A 19824-nucleotide genomic window follows, 5' to 3' on the forward strand; every position below is an offset into this window, starting at 1 on the left:
ATTCTTCCTTATTTCTGTCTCATGTGGGATTGTCTCACTAACTGATCAGTTCATCAAGTTTGTACTGGCTAGAACTGAATAACTGTTAACATACACACGATACTTGTCATGAATGACCACTTTCTCGTCTTTCCAGGTACCAGTCTCAGTTATCATTTTCACAGCTTTTTCTCTCTAGATGAGGGAAAATCTTTAACCGTTGTACTAAATGTTGAATTGAACTGCAGATTCATAACCCTTTACCCCATAACCCCAGGAGAAGACGAACTCGTTACACTTTAATTTCATAAATTTTGGTGATTCAGGAGAGGAATAACAATAACGCTCGCTATGACAGTCAAATGCAGTATAAACAGTTAATATTCTCGCAGGCTATCGAACAATCTAGTTAGCAGCACACAAGCATAACCTGCATGGTGCAAACGAAGACGAAGAGCATCAGCAGGTCATACGCGAATATCTTTACTGGACAGTCTAAGACAGTCTATTAACGAAAAAAGCCTCTAATAAACAGTCAGCAGTTGTCTCCTTAATACAAAATAGCAATTAAATGATAGAACACCGAAATCCACCTAAAATCACTGCCTAAGAAAGTCAGTCATCAACCACTTTCACACTGTAAAAAAATTTCCCTTGAAAACTCCAATGAGGAACTTTTTCTCTCGCTATATGTGTCCAGTCAAAATAAAACATGTATTCTTGCGAATATATATGTACATACGTATATATATATATATATATATATATATATATATATATATATATATATATATATATATATATATATATATATATATATATATATATATATATATATATATATATATATATATATATATATATATATATATATATATATATATATATATATATATATATATATATATGCAAAACAACCACTCTGAAAGAATAGAGAAATTCCAAGCGCTTTCGTGACTACTCACATTATCAAGGAACTATGAAAGTAAAGCATCCAAGGAAGCTATATAAGGGGTCTGGCCAGCACCTCACTATCAGATCCCACAACGGTTAAACACCTGACGCGCGCCGACCCAACTTGGATAGGTCCTTTGCACAACTCACCCCACAAACTATTCTACTCAAGAAAATTTAAAAATTATTTGTCCAGTGTATTATTAAATTCTTCCCAAATTCTATTAATTATAAATGGATCAAAGTTATATAAACCAAAGGAAATATTCATATTATTGTCAAAACTGCTTTTTATGAAACAAGATTCAATTATATTCCTGTCGACCATAGACTTGCTTGATACTACTTTCTCAACTTTTTGAAAATCAATTGGATGGTTAAAATCTCTTACATGAATAAATAGAGCATTGGAATCTTGTCCAGTTCTAATGCTATATTTATGTTGTTTTAATCTTAGTTCGAGATTTTTACCAGTTTGACCGTAATAAACTTTATCGCAAATTTTACAAGGAATCTTATAGACACATTCATCATTCCTTGTAAAATTTGCGATAAAGTTTATTACGGTCAAACTGGTAAAAATATCAACATGTTGGTTCTCTGAACCATTCATCTACAAACTTGTCAGACACCGCAACTTCTTGGGATCTTAATACTTAGGAATTCTTCGCATGCCTAATTCTTGGGCACGACCTACTTCCACATTGAACAAATGTGACACGACCTATGACTGCTGCACCTCTCCTGCCATACGGTTTATAAGCTGCTTCTCAGCTCATATGCCGTATTCTATTCAAGATTGATGAATTGAACACATCGACTCAAGGTTGAGGGACTGATTACCTCATTCTCCTCCTGTTCTTCAAGTTTCTCCTACGTATGGACTGATGAAGCCACTGTGTGGCGAAACGTTTCCTCAATAAAGATACCCAAGAGTTGCACATGTGTCTAATTTATCAACATGTCGGTTCTCTGAACCATTCATCTATATATATATATATATATATATATATATATATATATATATATATATATATATATATATATATATATATATATATATATATATATATGTATATAAAGATGTGTATGATGGTACCACCTCTAGAAGTGTGCTGCGGACCCTCATCCTCAACTCCTACCACCCCTTATGTTTTTTATTCTATATAAAATTTTATTAATAGACAGAATACATTGACAGAAAACAAAAACATGAGTACAGTGGTACAATATATCAGAGATTATGCATCTCCTCAAGCTCCTCCGAAGCCGGATGCGAGCCCAGTATGCAGCAATCATTTCCCCTCTGGATGGCCACGCTGAAGCACTCGAAAATGAAAGTGGCTGTCCTTGGGTCCCTGGTGGTGTCGATGAGCCTGGAACCCAGTTCTTTAAGGAAACGTGTGTCATTTTTTCCCCATGATCCCAAGTCCGTTGATCCAACTGGGACAAATTTATACTGATGGCTTATTTCCTTGTACTTGCTGCTCCTCCCTGTCGTCCAACACTTTGATGGATGTAGGTGTCAGCCAATGTCGACACACAGGTATAGTTCCATGATGAGAGCTTGCCATTCTTCAAAGGATAAATGGTGATTCCCTCGGGGTAGTTTGCTGGGTTTTGGGTATTGTTGACTGCTAGTGATCAGGGCTGTCTCTCAGCTGGGCATCCAGCTGTAGCAAGGGATCTCTTTATGTTGTAGTTGACTTCATTGTGTCTTGCATGCCAGCCCTTGGTTTTTGAACAGTTAAGTCCATGTAGATCATATTGGTCTGCTTGCTCATCACCGCAAATACACGTATATTCCGTGTGAATTGAGACAGCAAGGCGCAGAGCCACTGCTATACAGAGGGTCTTCGAGTCGAGGCGTGTTCCCATTGCCAAAATGGAAACTGTTTGGACGAATTCTCTGGAGTGATGTGCACTCACAGCTTGGAGATGGGCAGTCTCTGTGTCCGATGTTGCAGTCCAAAGCATGATGGCAAGCACCTTTTCAGCGATGGGGATATCCCAACTTGACTGCTTATTGGCCAGTCCTGCACTAGGTTTTGATGCTGGAGCAGCAAGTCTCCCATTCAGTGATGGCAATGGCGTAGCTGGGGTCCTGTATTCCTGCTGCTGAGTCACTAAGGTTGTCCGGAAGAATTTGTTTTATTAACTCAATTGATGCTATGGAAGAGGATAGGAAAGCTGATAGGGCAATCTGGGAGGATTTGCACACTCCCAGCCCCCCAAGCCTGACTGGAAGTGAGGCTTGAAACCATTGTCCATCTTCGAGGGAAAGATTTAATACACTCTCAAACATGGTCTTAAGGAGAGAGAGCCTTATTACTTGAGTTTCTGTCTGCTGAAGGCTGGTGAGCATCTCAGGAAGAAGGTAAGCTTTGGGACTGACAGGCACCTGATGAGTAGGTAGAAGGCATTATGTGTATCGATGTCTTTCATCCTGCCTTCGATCGTCCTGAGGTCGGAGATTTTTTTTTTTTTCTAGGATCGGATCGATGGCATTGGGCCCAAGAGGAGCACCAAGGAGAGTGCTGTTGGCTGGATCAATGGCTCGTGCTCCTGGTTAAACAGTACTAATATTCTGGATCATCTGTCGATTGGTAGAAACTATTTCACATTTGGTGGGGTTTAAAGATAGGCCCAACTTTCTCCCATGTCTTTAATTTTTCTGATGTCCTCTAGGAGAGATTCTGTAGTGCCAGCTAGGGTACCATCATCCAAGAACCAGATACTGAGCTCACTGGAGAGCGCTTCTGTGACTTCCTTGATGACCAGACAGGAAGAGTAATGGGGCGAGAGGGTCACCCTGTTGCACACCATCACACGAGTCAATTTCAAGTTCCCCAAACAATAGTTTAGAAGTCTACACTATAACACGATTCAGTGAAGGGATAGAGGGAAGGGAAGTGTCTAGAAACTGTTAGGGGAGCAGCATCCCTTTTGACTACGTTGAAAGCGTTGACAAAGTCCAATTTGATCAAAGTTTTTTCATCGGACATGTTGTTGATATACATTCATGCTGCGTGGGCAGCTGCTTCAACAATGGAGCAGCGTCTTGACTCACCATTCTTACTGCAGCCTTGGCGACAAAGCGCCGAAGGGTGTTGCCCACTGCAATGAGCCTGATTCCTCTGTCCTTCTTCTGGAGGGCACACAGTGAGGCACCAAAGAAATCGAGTCTAATGGCCTCTGGGACACTACCAGCCAGCCACTCATTGGAAAATTTTGTGAGTTCAGACAGCAACCTCCCTGAAACATCACCAATTGCTGGACTAAGCATTTGTTTAAGTGTTGTGGCCATAAACCAGTGAAACCTCCTGCTGAGACTTGTGGAAATGACATAGCAGCTTTATGCACATCAGCATTCTGTAAGGCTGAATGCTCTTCATCTGCTGCAACATCAAGTAGGTTAATGTTGGTACTGGGAGCCCTGGGTGGATGTTTGTCCTTCAGGGCTTGTGCCGTACTAACGTCCTTAGGAGCGATGGTATCTTCAATGGTTATAAGCCTCAGTGCTCCAATAGTATTACCCTCTTCTATTTTTTTGCTAATTTGGGCACTAATTTTTGAGGCGTCAGGTGTTCTGTGTTTGGAATTTGCCCGGAGGGTGTTTGTTGCCCTAGGGAGGAGACGGGCGAGGTTGTCATCTCTAGGGAATGCATTTGTTGCCCTAATAACATATGTTGCTCGAGACTTGTCCATCCTTGGTGGGACAGCCAAACAGGCATTGCCAAGTAGGTTGTACCAGGACCCATTGTTTGCAGGAGCATCGTTGACTTTCTTCAAGAGGTCAGCGATTTGCTAGCAGCTGGAGAGCGAGCTGCGAATTCTAAACATTGGAAAAAATCTTTCGTCGGTCAGTGCATGCATGGGATGAGATGAAAACCTGAATGCCGCCTGCTTGAATGCTGGCTGCCTTGGACCAAAAACGTCTAGCGTTAGCTGGGCGCGAAGATAATGACCAGTATGGCACGGCAGTAGAGCACTGCTTACCTTCTTCCAAGGTTGGTAGGTTCGAGTCTCCTTTTGCCTGAGATTGGTGGTCGAAGTGAAGCAGCGGTTCATGCAACAAGGGCATATATCAACAACCTGCCTGAGGACAATGCAGTGGTAAAATTAGATTTCAAGAATGCGTTCAATCTCCTGAAAAGAGACGTGGTATTAGCAGCAGTACAAGAACATTTCCCTGGTCTCTTCCCTTTTGTTTCAGCTGGGTATAGCAAGGAATCAATGCTTCTCTTTGGAGAGCATGAAATCACATCATCGGAGGGTGTCCAACAAGGAGATCCTCTTGCACCATTTCTCTTCTGTATTGCAGTTAGGGAAATCACAGTCAGACTGACCAGCGAGCTAAACATCTGGTTCCTAGATGATGGCACACTAGCAGGTACAAAAGAGTCCCTCCTACATGACCTTACACAGGTAATGACACGGGGACAGGAAATGGGTCTCATCCTGAATCCATCCAAATGTGAAATCATCTCAGTCAGTCAACAAGTGATAAATGCAGTGAGATCAAAACTACCAGGAGCAGCAGTCATTGCCCCCACAAATAGTGTCTTGCTAGGAGTTTTACGAAAGTACTTAACCTTAATCTAGAAGACGGGCAGTGGAACCAAGCAACACTTCCAGTCAGACTAGGAGGCATTGGTGTCCGCAAGTCATCACAGATTGCGTTACCTGCTTTTCTGTCCTCGTGTATTGCATCCAGAGAGCTTGTAGCAGCGATTCTCCCTGAACATCTTAGGGACAAGATTGGAGTCCAGGACCAAAAATTCATTGACGGAGCAATGATCTGGGATAATCTAACGGGCTCAGAAACCAGACCTGCTCCCCCCAACAACTACAAACAATCGCACTGGGATGGTCCAATAGTGGAAAATATAGCCTCAACGATGCTTCAGAGTGTGTCAGGGAAGGATAGAGCCCGCCTGCTGGCAGTGAGAGCCCCTCATGCTGGGGACTTTCTGTTGGCTGTTCCCAACTCCAGCCTTGGCACACGCCTCGACCCACAGACCATCCGCATCGGTGTTGCCCTTCGACTTGCCGCCCCTATTCTCGCCGAACACACTATTGGTAAAAAAAATAGTTTAAAAGATGGGGTGGTAGGGGAATATATATATATATATATATATATATATATATATATATATATATATATATATATATATATATATATATATATATATATATATATATATATATATATATATATATATCTGGTTCCTGGACGAGGGTACCCTGGCTGGTACAACAGAATCTCTCCTAGAGGACATCAGTAAAATTAAAGACATGGGAGAAAGCCTGGGCCTTTCTTTAAACCCCACCAAATGTGAAATAATTTCTACCAATCAACAGATGATCCAGAATATTAGCGCCGTTTTACCAAGAGCACGAGCCATTGATCCAGCCAATAGCACTCTCCTAGGTGCTCCTCTTGGGCCCAATGCCAACGTTCTGATCCGAGGAAAAAAAGTCTCAGACCTCCGGACGATGGAAAGCAGGATGAAAGACATTGACACACACGATGCCTTCTACCTACTCACCAGGTGCCTGTCAATCCCAAAACTTACCTACTTTCTGAGATGCTCCCCAGCCTTCAGCAGTCCAAAACTTAAGGAATATGACTCTCTCCTTAAGACCATGCTAGAGAGTGTATTGAATCTTTCCCTTGAAGATGGACAGTTGTTGCAAGACTCACTTCCGGTCAGGCTTGGAGGGCTAGGAGCACGCAGATCCTCTCAGATTGCTCTACCAGCTTTCCTATCCTCTTTCATAGCATCAAAGGAGTTGATAAAACAAATTCTTCCTGATACCCTCAGTGACTCAGCAGGAATAGAAGACCCTAGCAGTGCCAGTGCCATCACTGAATGGGAGACTTTTGCTGCTCCAGCACCAAACCCTAGTGCAGCACTGGCTCACAAACGGTCAAACTGGGATGGCCCAATCGCTGAAAAGGTGCTTGCCAACATGCTTAGGGCTGCAACATCAGATAGGGAAATTGCCCGTCTCCAGGTTGTGAGCGCACCTCACTCGGGGGACTTCCTCCAAACAGTTCCCATATCGGCAATGGGAACGTGACTCGACCCTAAGACTCTTTGTATTGCAGTGGCTCTGCGCCTTGCTGCCCCAATTCACACAGAATATTCGTTTATTTGCGGCAAAGCACAAGGAGACCAATATGGTCTACTTGGTCTTAACTGCTCCAAAACCAAGGGCTGACATGCAAGACACAATGAGGTCAACGACATCATTAAGATAACCCTTGCTACAGCTGGATGCCCAGCCGAGAGGGAGCCCCGATCACTAGCAGCCAACAATACCCATAACTCAGCAAACTACCCCGACGGGATCACCATCTATCCTTGGAAGAATGGCAAGCTCGTAGCATGGGACTATACCTGTGTGTCCACACTGGCTGACACCTATATCCATCACAGTGTGGGGCGACAGGGAGGAGCTGCTAACCAGAGGGAGGAGTACAAGATCACCAAGTACAAGGACATAAGCCAACAGTATCAATTTGTCCAAGTGGAATCAGAGATCTTTGGATCATGGGGGAAAATGCCACACGTTTCCTTAAAGAATTGGGTTCCAGACTCATCGGCACCACCAGGGACCCATGGGCAGCCACTTTCATGTTCCAGAGCTTCGGCATAGCCATCCAGAGGGGAAATGCTTGCTGCATACTTGGCTCGTGTCCAGCCTCGGAGGAGCTGGAGGAAATTCATGATCTTTGATACATTGTGCCATTGTATTCATGTTTATGTTTTTCTCTTAATGTATTCTATTTATTAATAAATGTTCACATAGAATATCAATTATAGGGGGTGATATAAGAAGAAAATATTCAAACAGCTCCGGGGAGAACCTTAAGTTTTCCCTGAGGTACGTTTATTGTCTTCTCTGAGGATGAGGGTCCCCATTCCAGCCATAGAGGTGGTACTTCCCTATATTTAAAAAAAAATGTATATATATATATATATATATATATATATATATATATATATATATATATATATATATATATATATATATATATATATATATATATATATATATATATATATATATATATATATATATATATATATATATATATATATATATATATATATATATATATATATATATATATATATATATATATATATATATATATATATATATATATATATATATATATATATATATATATATATATATATATATATATATATATATATATATATATATATATATATATATATATATATATATATATATACATCCTAAGATGTACTCGTACTGCCAAAATTCTACATATGCGGAAAGAACTTGAAATCCCAAGCATTAGATATCGTGTCACTTAAAGAAATGTCCTTATTGGGGTCAATATGTTCAGGTAACCCCATTCACACCCTAGAACAGCCCTCCAAACTTTCCTCAGCACTGGGGAACACTCCTGCAGATGGATCGTAAAAACTGGAATTGGCCTCACCATGAATCAGATACATGATCTATTTCAAGTAAGGCAACAGTGACACTTCCCCACTTCATTGGAAATTTTCCCATTCTGAACCACTATCCCTCCCATTCACCTAAACGTCTTAAATAATAACCAAAGTTTCCTTCAAACTAAACAGGATGCCTTAAGCTGCAATGACGACTTAGCCACACAACACAGTGTTTCACAAATTTTTTATGTTGATAGTCCTGTTTACCAATCCACTGTTGCAGCTGGAAGTGCTGCTGTTGTCATACAAATTGATGGCTCTAATAAAGAAATTGGAGCATGCATCAATAAATCGGCCTTTACCCTTCAAACTGAACTGTTTGCCATAGTCCATGCGCTCAAATGCGTCCGTATGAAAGGTTGACACTGTAACTGTAACTGATTCGTTACCATCCATAAACGCTCTCAACTCCTTAAGCATCATGTGTGGCATGTATGTGTCAGAAACCATACACAGGTATGGTAATTGGCAAAGTCATGTGCCTGAAGGGGGAGTATATTACAATCTTGGGCTGTCAGCTAGCAGTTAGCAATCTAAAAAGAACTTTAACTGAACCTCATTGACTTGAAACTGAGGGAGATTGACACCAGTCGGCTCATCTATCATCATTTTATCATGCAGGAGCTACTTGTCTATGATGCATCCAACAAAATAAGCAGACTTTTGGATGTCACTACTGCCCGGCTCCGGCTCCGGCTGGGTTACAAGAGTCTTTGGCAGGTTAAATCGCCACCACCAGATGTTGACCAAACAAAATAAAAACTTTACCAGACGGACAATTGTCACACATTTCGTCATATAGTACTGGAATGCTTTAAAATTAATGAATCCAGAAAAGTTCAAGAAATTTTATTCAGAGTAGTATATTATTAACCATTCTGGAAAAACGCCATGACTTTGCCCACTATAAATAACATATAACTACTAGAACTTTTTTTTTGTGTATGACCTAATTCATGTCTGCATAAATAACTCATTACTATTGTAACAAGATATAAACATGTAAGTAGTTCATTACCACTGTAACTTGTTCAACTATCAAAACTTTGTGGCCCCGTCCCTCGACTATTATGTGCCTCTGTAATCTTATGACTACCGCCCACAGGGTGAGGTGCATAATAAACATATTAAACTAACTCTTGCCTTGCAGTACTAAACTTTTGACACAACTTTAACATTGCAGATGTCATTAACTATGTTAGAAGTGCATGAAATGAAGTGCCTCAATCAGCATTAAATGCAGCATGATGAAAGTTGTGGCCAAGTGTGGTGAATACTTCTAAGGATTTTCCTTCGTGCAGGAAATAGTTCAGCTGGCAAGAACTTTACCAGGTGATGGTTGTGAAGACATTCACGAAGATGGTGTGAGTTCGTAGAAGATGATGATGAAGACAGAAGTTCAGAAGAAATGTTGACAGAGTTCAGTGAACAGATACAAGGGAGACAAATAAAAAAGGAAGATGAGGAAGAACCTGAGGAAAAACAGCTAACTTATTGACGCGACTCACACATGCACGTGGGAAAAACATGATAATTTTGTTTATTTCTTATTTTCAAAGTGCTAAAAAAAATTTGTGTATTATCATTGTTACAGAGTTCACTGCTGTTGTTTGGAGCTCTGTGGAAGTGCTTGCCCTGTACAAACACCGTTGTAGTAGAAGCTCTCGGGACAATTTTATCCATCCTAGTGATTAGCCTCATCGCTGGTGATATGTAATTTAATATAAAAGATTTAAGAATTCAGTCGAAATTTAGTTTGTGCTTCTGTTGCGGATGTTTTTTCTCACTAAGAGAAGTAGGAAACGATTTTCTTTGATGTCCAAATCCTAGATGTTGTTAGAGCGGGAATCAATTTCTTAATGGGTCATCCAGTTAATCATCACTTGCACGTACAAGAACAAGAAAACTTTAATCTACTCAAGAAAGAGCAATGAAGTTTTTGATTTAAATGTAAACCAAGACAAAAAATAATATCCATTCTCGAGAGAACGAAGTAAATATGTTAGAGACTGGAGGGCGGATGTAAGATGACAGATTAGCAGATCTCAGCCATCATCAAGGAAGTCAAGGATAGCGGCCTTACGTCTCACTTCTTATTGTTAAAATATCTCTGAAACTACCGGAAAATAATATGTGGAAAATACTGCATATATTTTCCAGAAATACAGTAGTTATATGTAAATAGATGGCCATACTGTATTTAATAAAAATTATGTTATAAAAAATGGGAAACTGCACTTGTGCAGAGGGGACTCGCCATTGTTGTTTGAATTGGGCACAAGCGTTAGTGAATAAGGGGAAGAATTTTCGTACTCTAGAGGTTAAAATTGGGCTGACACCTCTCAAATAGGAGCCGAAATTGTTGGATGTGTATTTCTGCATAACTTGAGAAATAAGGCGACTGGACAAGACAACTCCAGGAACCTCAGATAAGTCTGTTATGTTGTAACTCTGGCCAGTGTTATTTTCATGTATAGACAGTGAGGTTTTCTGAATATGATACACCTTGATCTCCAGTCAAATTGGTGAGTGATTTTAAGATATTCTCCTTCTGTTATGTATATGTGTATATCTATAATCCTTTATTAATTTAATATACAGTCCACAAATTTATATATTTACCAGAATTCCTGGTTATGTATGTTTCATTTGTAATTAATAGGTCTAGAGCAACTTGTGGATAAGAGAGTTGTAGGTATCGAAGGGGGACATTTTTGCGACCTAGGTGTCCCAAATTCCTACTTGTCTATGTAACTCTGATAAATAATAATTATCTTTGTTATTTACTGGTATGTACATTATGAGTTACATTCAGATAAATGTAATTTTCCACATAATTTATGATACTCTTATCAGCAACCGCAGAAACCCGTAGCTATTATTATAAACAGTAATCAGTATTATAAGATATATTTTCGCCTGTTACCAATAACATACGAGGTATCGCGTTTCTACAGTGTGTATTTTTATTATACACAATGAAGATAATAAATAATAATAATAATAATATGTATATCTGTATATATATATACATATATATATATATATATATATATATATATATATATATATATATATATATATATATATATATATAAATATATAAAAAAATATATATATATACATATATACATATATATATACATATATACATATATATATACATATATATATACATATATATATACATATATATATATATACATATATATACATAAATATATATATATATATACATAAATATATATATATATATATATATACATAAATATATATATATATATATACATAAATATATATATATATATATACATATCTATATATAAATATATATATATATATAAATAAATATATATATACAAAAATATATATATATATATATATACATAAATAAATATATATATATATATATATATATATATATATATATATAAGCAATAAGATCACAGTAAACAGGTGATTTCGGAATATGCAAAACAACCACTCTGAAAAAATAGAGAAATTCCAAGCGCTTTCGTGACTACTCACATTATCAAGGAACTATGAAAGTAAAGCATACAAGGAAGCTATATAAGGGGTCTGGCCAGCACCTCACTATCAGATCCCACAACGGTTAAACACCTGACGCGCGCCGACCCAACTTGGATAGGTCCTTTGCACAACTCACCCCACAAACTATTCTACCCAAGAAAACTTAAAAATTATTTGTCCAGTGTATTATTAAATTCTTCCCAAATTTTATTAATTATAAATGGATCTAATTTATATAAACCAAAGGAAATATTCATATTATTGTCAAAACTGCTTTTTATGAAACAAGATTCAATTATATTCCTGTCGACCATGGACTTGCTTGATACTACTTTCTCAACTTTTTGAAAACCAATTGGATGGTTAAAATCTCTTACATGAATAAATAGAGCATTGGAATCTTGTCCAGTTCTAATGCTATATTTATGTTGTTTTAATCTTAGTTCGAGATTTTTACCAGTTTGACCGTAATAAACTTTATCGCAAATTTTACAAGGAATCTTATAGACACATCCATCAGCATTTTGGGGGGAATTCTTTATCAAAAGTTTTTTTACTGTATCAATATTTTTGAATACAACTTTAATATTAAAAGTCTTAAGAAGAGAAGGCATATCAACCAAGTTTTCATGGTAAGGGAGAACCAACATATTTTTAGTTGAATAAGGCTGGATGTCCCTTTTTGGATTGCAAAAAGTATTTCTTGCAACTTTAAAAGATTTATCAATTACATTTCTTGGGTATTTTAAATCATTACCTATTTCATAAATTTTGGATATTTCCTCATCTATGAACTCAGGACTACAAATTCGTAAAGCTCTCAGAAACATTGATGAGAAAACAGACAGTTTGACTCTATCTTGATGCGAGGAATAATAGTGGACATAGGAACAGTTATTTGTAGGTTTTCTGTAAATTTTAAATTTGAATTCATTATTACCCTTAATAATTAAAACATCTAGAAAAGGCAATGAGTTATTTTCTTCAAACTCAACAGTAAAGTTTATAGAATGGGCTAAGCTATTTAATTTTCCAAGGAAATGGTGTATATCTACATTTTTGGGCATAAGACACAAAATATCATCAACATATCTGAACCATTTAGCTCTATTAGGGAGGATTGTGTTAAGTAACCTTGTTTCAAAAAATTCCATGTATAGGCTAGCTGTTGGGCCGCCATCCGAGGGCATACGGAGGTGTGGCAGCTTCTAAGCTAATTTCATTCTCATCCCTGTTTGGTGTACTAGCCTCATTTGCAGCATTTATATATTATTAGTGCACCAAACAGGGATGAGAATGAAATTAGCTTATAAGCTCCCACACTTCCGTATGCCCTCGGAGGGCGGCCCAACAGCTGGCATTGCTGGCTTCGTCATTATTGTAGGGTTGGGTGGTTCTGTGGTTTAAAGCGTCGTGTAGTTCTCACTTACAATGAGGCAGGCAAGTACAACATGGGTTGGAATCCTTGGCTAGCGCAGTGTTGTTATTGATCATTACCACTCGTTCGTGGTTACAATATATATATATATATATATATATATATATATATATATATATATATATATATATATATATATATATATATATATATATATATATATATATATATATATATATATATATATATATATATTATTTTTATTATTATTAACACACTGGCCGATTCCCACCAAGGCAGGGTGGCCCGAAAAAGAAAAACTTTCACCTTCATTCACTCCATCACTGTCTTGCCAGAAGGGTGCTTTACACTACAGTTTTTAAACAGAAGCATTAACACCCCTTCTTCAGAGTGCAGGCACTGTACTTCCCATCTCCAGGACTCAAGTCCGGCCTGCCGGTTTCCCTGAATTCTTTCATAAATGTTACTTTGCTCACACTCCAACAGCACGTCAAGTATTAAAAACCATTTGTCTCCATTCACTCCTATCAAACACGCTCACGCATGCCTGCTGTAAGTCCAAGCCCCTCACACACAAAACTTCCTTTACCCCCTCCCTCCAACCTTTCCTAGGCCGACTCCTACCCCGCCTTCCTTCCACTACAGACTGATACACTCTTAAAGTCATTCTGTTTCCCTCCATTCTCTCTACATGTCCGAACCACCTCAACAACCCTTCCTCAGCCCTATGGACAACAATTTTGGTAATCCCGCTCCTCCTCCTAACTTCCAAACTACGAATTCTCTGCATTATATTCACACCACACATTGCCCTCAGACATGACATCGCCACTGCCTCCATCCTTCTCCTCGCTGCAACATTCATCACCCATGCTTCACGCCCATATAAGAGCGTTGGTAAAACTATACTCTCATACATTCCTCTCTTTGCCTCCAAGGACAAAGTTCTTTGTCTCCATAGAGTCCTAAGTGCACCGCTCACCCTTTTCCCCTCATCAATTCTATGATTCACCTCATCTTTCATAGCCCCATCCGCTGACACGTCCACTCCCAAATATCTGAATACATTCACCTCCTCCGTATTCTCTCCCTCCAATCTGATATCCAATCTTTCATCACCTAATCTTTTTGTTGTCCTCATAACCTTACACTTTTATGTATTCATTTTTAATTTTCTTGTTTTGTATTCCCTACCATTCCCTACCCCCTTTCTATACAAAGTTCAATCAAAGGGCTCCCATTATCATTTACACCTGGCACCCCAAACTTACCTACCACACCCTCTCTAAAAGTTTCTCCTACTTTAGCATTCAGATCCCCTACCACAATTACTCTCTCACTTGGTTCAAAGGCTCCTATACATTCACTTAACATCTCCCAAAATCTCTCTCTCTCTCCTCTACATTCCTCTCTTTTCCAGGTGCATAAACGCTTATTATGACCCACTTTTCACATCCAACCTTTACTTTAATCCACAAAATTCTTGAATTTACACATTCATATTCTCTTTTCTCCTTCCATAACTGATCCTTCAACATTACTGCTACCCCTTCCTTTGCTCTAACTCTCTCAGATACTCCAGATTTAATCCCATTTATTTCCCCCCACCGAAACTCCCCTACCCCCTTCAGCTTTGTGTCGCTTAGGGCCAGGACAATCAACTTCTTTTCATTCATAACATCAGCAATCATCTGTTTCTTGTCATCCGCATTACATCCACGCACATTCAAGCATCCCAGTTTTATAAAGTTTTTCTTCTTCTCTTTTTTAGTAAATGTCTACAGGAGAAGGGGTTACTAGCCCATTGCTCCCGGCATTTTAGTCGCCTCATACGACACGCATGGCTTACGGAGGAAAGATTCTTTTCCACTTCCCCATGGACAATAGAAGAAATAAAGAAGAGCAAGAGCTATTTAGAAAAAGGAGAAAAACCTAGATGTATGTATATATATATGCATGTGCGTGTCTGTGAAGTGTGACCAAAGTGTAAGTAGGATTAGCAAGATATCCCTGTTATCTAGCGTGTTTATGAGACAGAAAAAGAAACCAGCAATCCTACCATCATGCAAAATAGTTACAGGTTTCTGTTTCACAGTCATCTGGCAGGACGGTAGTACTTCCCTGGGTGGTTGCTGTCTATCAACCTTATATATATATATATATATATATATATATATATATATATATATATATATATATATATGCCTACTACCTTATTATATATATATATATATATATATATATATATATATATATATATATATATATATATATATATATATATATATATATATATATATATATATATATATATATATATATCATCGAATCCTGCCACATGCAGTGGACAACGAAAGAGATTTGAAATGCTTAACAATTCGCAAACAGGCGAAATTATTTACAAACGTTCTCTCTACGTTTACAGCAGGACTCGAACCTGCAAACTCTGTATCAGAGTCCACAATACTTTGCCACTGAGCTAGACCCAAGATAAGTATGGGCGCTTAGCCGAAACTAAGCGATGTTACCCCATACCCCCGGGCACCAAGCTCGTTTTGAAAGTTATTTCATCGAACTTTTTGTCCCTTATACTCTCTTTACATCATCATTCCATCAATTGCTCTTCTTACCTCCCACACTCACTTTCCTATAACCACAAACTTCTGCTGAACACTCTAACACTACATTTTTAAACGTACCCCATATATCTTCGACTCCATTGCCCATACTCTCATTGGTCCATCTGTCCTCCAATAGTTGTTCATATCTTACCCTAACTACCTCCTCTTTTAGTTTATACACCTTCATCTCTCTCGTACTTGCTGCTTCTATTTTCCTTGTATATCATCTACCTTTTACTCTCAGTGTAGCTACAACTAAAAAGTGATCTGATAAATCTGTGGCCCCTCTATAAACATGAACATCCTGAAGTCTACTCAACAATCTTTTATCTACAACTACACAGTCCAACAAACTACTGTCATTACGCCCTACATCATATCTTGTATACATATTTATCCTCTTTTTCTTAAAGTATGTATTACCTATAACTAAACCCCTTTCTATACAAAGTTCAAGCAAAGGGCTCCCATTATCATTTTCACCTGGCACCCAAAACTTGCCTACCACACCTTCTCTAAATGGTTCACCTACTTTAGCATTTAGGTCCTCAACCACAATTACTCTCTCACTTGGTTCAAAGATTCCTATACATTCGCTTAACATCTCTCAAAATATCTCTCTCTCTCTCCTCTACACTCCTCTCTTCTCCATGTGCATACACGCTTACTATGTCCCACTTCTCGCATCCAACCCTTTTTTTGATCCACATATTCCTTGAATTTCCACATTTATATTCCCTCTTCTCCTTCCATAACTAATCCTTCAATATTATTGCTACCCCTCCCTTAGCTCTAACTCTCTCAGTTACTCCTGACTTAATCCCATTAATTTCTCCCCACTGAAACTCGCCTACTCCCTTCACCTTTGTTTTGCTTAGGGCCAGGTCATCCAACTTCTTTTCATTCATAACATCAGCAATCATCTCTTTCTTATCATCTGCACTACATACACGCACATTCAAGGTTCGTAGGTTCGAGTCTTCTTCAGCCAGAGATCAGTGTTTGTGTATATTTCGCCTGCTCTTGCGAATTCCTTGCATTGTTAATATCTCTAGTAAGGCTGATGCATGCAGGGGATGAGATGAAAAAGCTGTAAACCTTCTCCCTGAAAGCTGGCTGCCTTGGATCAACATTGTGCTACGCGCCAAGTTATTGGTTCACTGTGGTGATAATGGTTTAGCTATTCGTAGCTTGTTCCAAGGTTCGTAGGTTCGAGTCTCCTTCAGCCAGAGATCAGTGTTTGTGTATATTTCGCCTGCTCTTGCAAATTCCTTGTATATATATATATATATATATATATATATATATATATATATATATATATATATATATATATATATATATATTTATTTATTTATTTTTATATATATATACATGGTTATCAGATCCTGAGGAGAGACAGAGGGGGTAGAGGAGTGGCACAGCTCATCAAGAATTTATGGGATTTTGACTAGCTGGAGAGAGGAAACAAAGAAACAAAAGACTATGTAATAGCACTTCAGTCTGGAGGTTCCAAGGCGGTAATTGCAGCTATGTATAACCCACCACAGAATAGAAGGAGGCCAAAGCAGGAATATGATGCGAGTAGCAGAGCGATGGTCGACGAGCTGGCTGAAGTGGCCAGAAGATACTGGTTGTGGGTGACTTCAACTACAAAGAAATTGACTGGGAAAACCTGGAGCCACATGGGGGCCCAGAAACGTGGAGGGCTAAGATGATGGAGGTGGTACTGAAAACCCTCGTGTATCAATACGTAAGGGACACTACCAGAGAGAGAGGAGAGGACAAACCAACAAGACTGGACCTAGTATTCACCTTGAGTAGTACATATAGAGGACATTGCACATGAAAGACCCCTGGGGGCCAGTGATCACGTTGTTCTAAGCTTCGAATACATAGCGGAATTACAAGTGGAGAGCGAAGTAAGAAGGGCAGGAGAAATGAAGCCAGACTACAGAAGAGGGGACTACAAAATCATGAGGAATTTCCAGAATGAGTTTCAGTGGGACAGAGAACTGGCAGGGAGATCAGTGAATGAGATGACGGAATATGTGATAAGAATATGCAAGTAAGCAGAGGAGAGATTTGTTCGCAAGAGTAACAGAAATAACAAGAAAGCCAGGACTATCTTTTGGTTCACCCAAAGGTGTTGATACACCAAAACCAAGTGTGCTAGAAAATAGAAGAGCTATAGATGGCAAAGGACACAGGAAAATGAGGAGAACAGGCTTAGAGCCAGAAATGAATATGCTCAGATAATGAGGTAGGCCCAACGATAATACAGAAATGACTTAGCAGCGAAAGCCAAATCTGACCCCAAGCTGTTGTACAGCCACATCAGGAGGAAAACAACAGTCAAGGACCAGGTAATCAGACTGACAAAGGAAGGAGGGGAGATCTCAAGAATCGACCGAGAAGTATGTGAGGAGCTCAACATGAGATTCAAAGAAGTATTCACAGAGGAGACAGAAGGGGCTCCAGAAAGACGGAGAAGTGGGGTACACCATCAAGTGTTGGACACAATACATACAACAGAGGAGGAGGTGAAGAGGCTGCTAGGCAAGTTAGATAATTCAAAGGCGATGGGGCCCGATAACGTCTCACCATGGGCCTCTGCACACATAGTGCAGAGGCACTATGTGTGCCATTAACAACAATCTTCAACGCATCTATCGAAACAGGGCGACTACCTTAGGTATGGAAGACAGCAAATGCTGTCCCAATTTTTAAAAAAGAGACAGACAAGAAGAATTAAACTACAGACCAATGTAACTGACATGTATAATATGCAAAGTCGTGGAGAAGATTATCAAGAGAAGAGTTCTGGAGCACCTTGAAAGGAATGAGCTTATCAACAACAACCAGCGCAGTTTCAGGGACTGGAAATCCTGGGCCACAAACCTACTGGAGTTCTATGACAGGGTGATAGCAGTAAGACAAGAGGGAGAGGTGGGTAGATTGTGCTTTCTTGGACTGTAAGAAGGCTTATTACACAGTTCTGCTCAAAAGATTAGTGCAAAAACTGGAGGACCAGGCAGGTATAATAGGGAAGGCACTGCAGTGGATCAGAGAATACCTGACAAGTAACAGAACAGAATCATTGTACGTGATGAAGTATCAGAGTGGTCGTCTGTGACGACAGGGGTTCCACACGGGTCATTCCTATTATCGGTACAGTTTCTGGAATATGTGGACATGATGGAAGAAATAGCCTCAGAAGTGTCCTGTTTCCACATGATGTGAAGCTAATGAGGAGAATTCAATTGGAGGAGAACCATGTAGGACTACAAAGGGATCTGGACAGGCTGCAGGCCTGGTCCAGAAATTGGTTCCTGGAGTTCATCCCCACCATATGCAAAGTCATGAAGATTTGGGAAGGGCAAAGAAGGCGGCAGAGTGAGTGTACGTCAGGCCCATACTGGAGTATGCAGCACCAGTTTGGAGCCCGCACCTAGTCAAGCGCGTAAAGAAATTAGAGAACGTGTAAAGGTTTGCAGCGAGACTAGTCCCGGAGCTAAAGGGCATGACCTAACGACACTGGCGGACAGGAGAGATAGGTGGGATATGATAACGACATATAAAATACTGAGAGGAATTTACATGGTAGACGGAGGCAGGATGTTCCAGAGATGGGTCACAGCAATAAGGAGTCACAGTGGAAGTTGAAGACTCAGATGATTCACAGGGAACTTAGGAAGTATTTCTTCAGAAACAGAGTTGACAGAAAGTGGAATAATCTGATGTAAGTGATGTAAGTGGAGGCAGGATAAATACATAGCTTTAAGAAGAGGTGTGACAGAGCCCATGGAACAGGGAGAGTGACCAAGTAGCAACCAGT

Source organism: Cherax quadricarinatus, chromosome 1 (assembly GCF_038502225.1).
Source record: "Cherax quadricarinatus isolate ZL_2023a chromosome 1, ASM3850222v1, whole genome shotgun sequence".
Lineage (NCBI taxonomy): Eukaryota > Metazoa > Arthropoda > Malacostraca > Decapoda > Parastacidae > Cherax > Cherax quadricarinatus.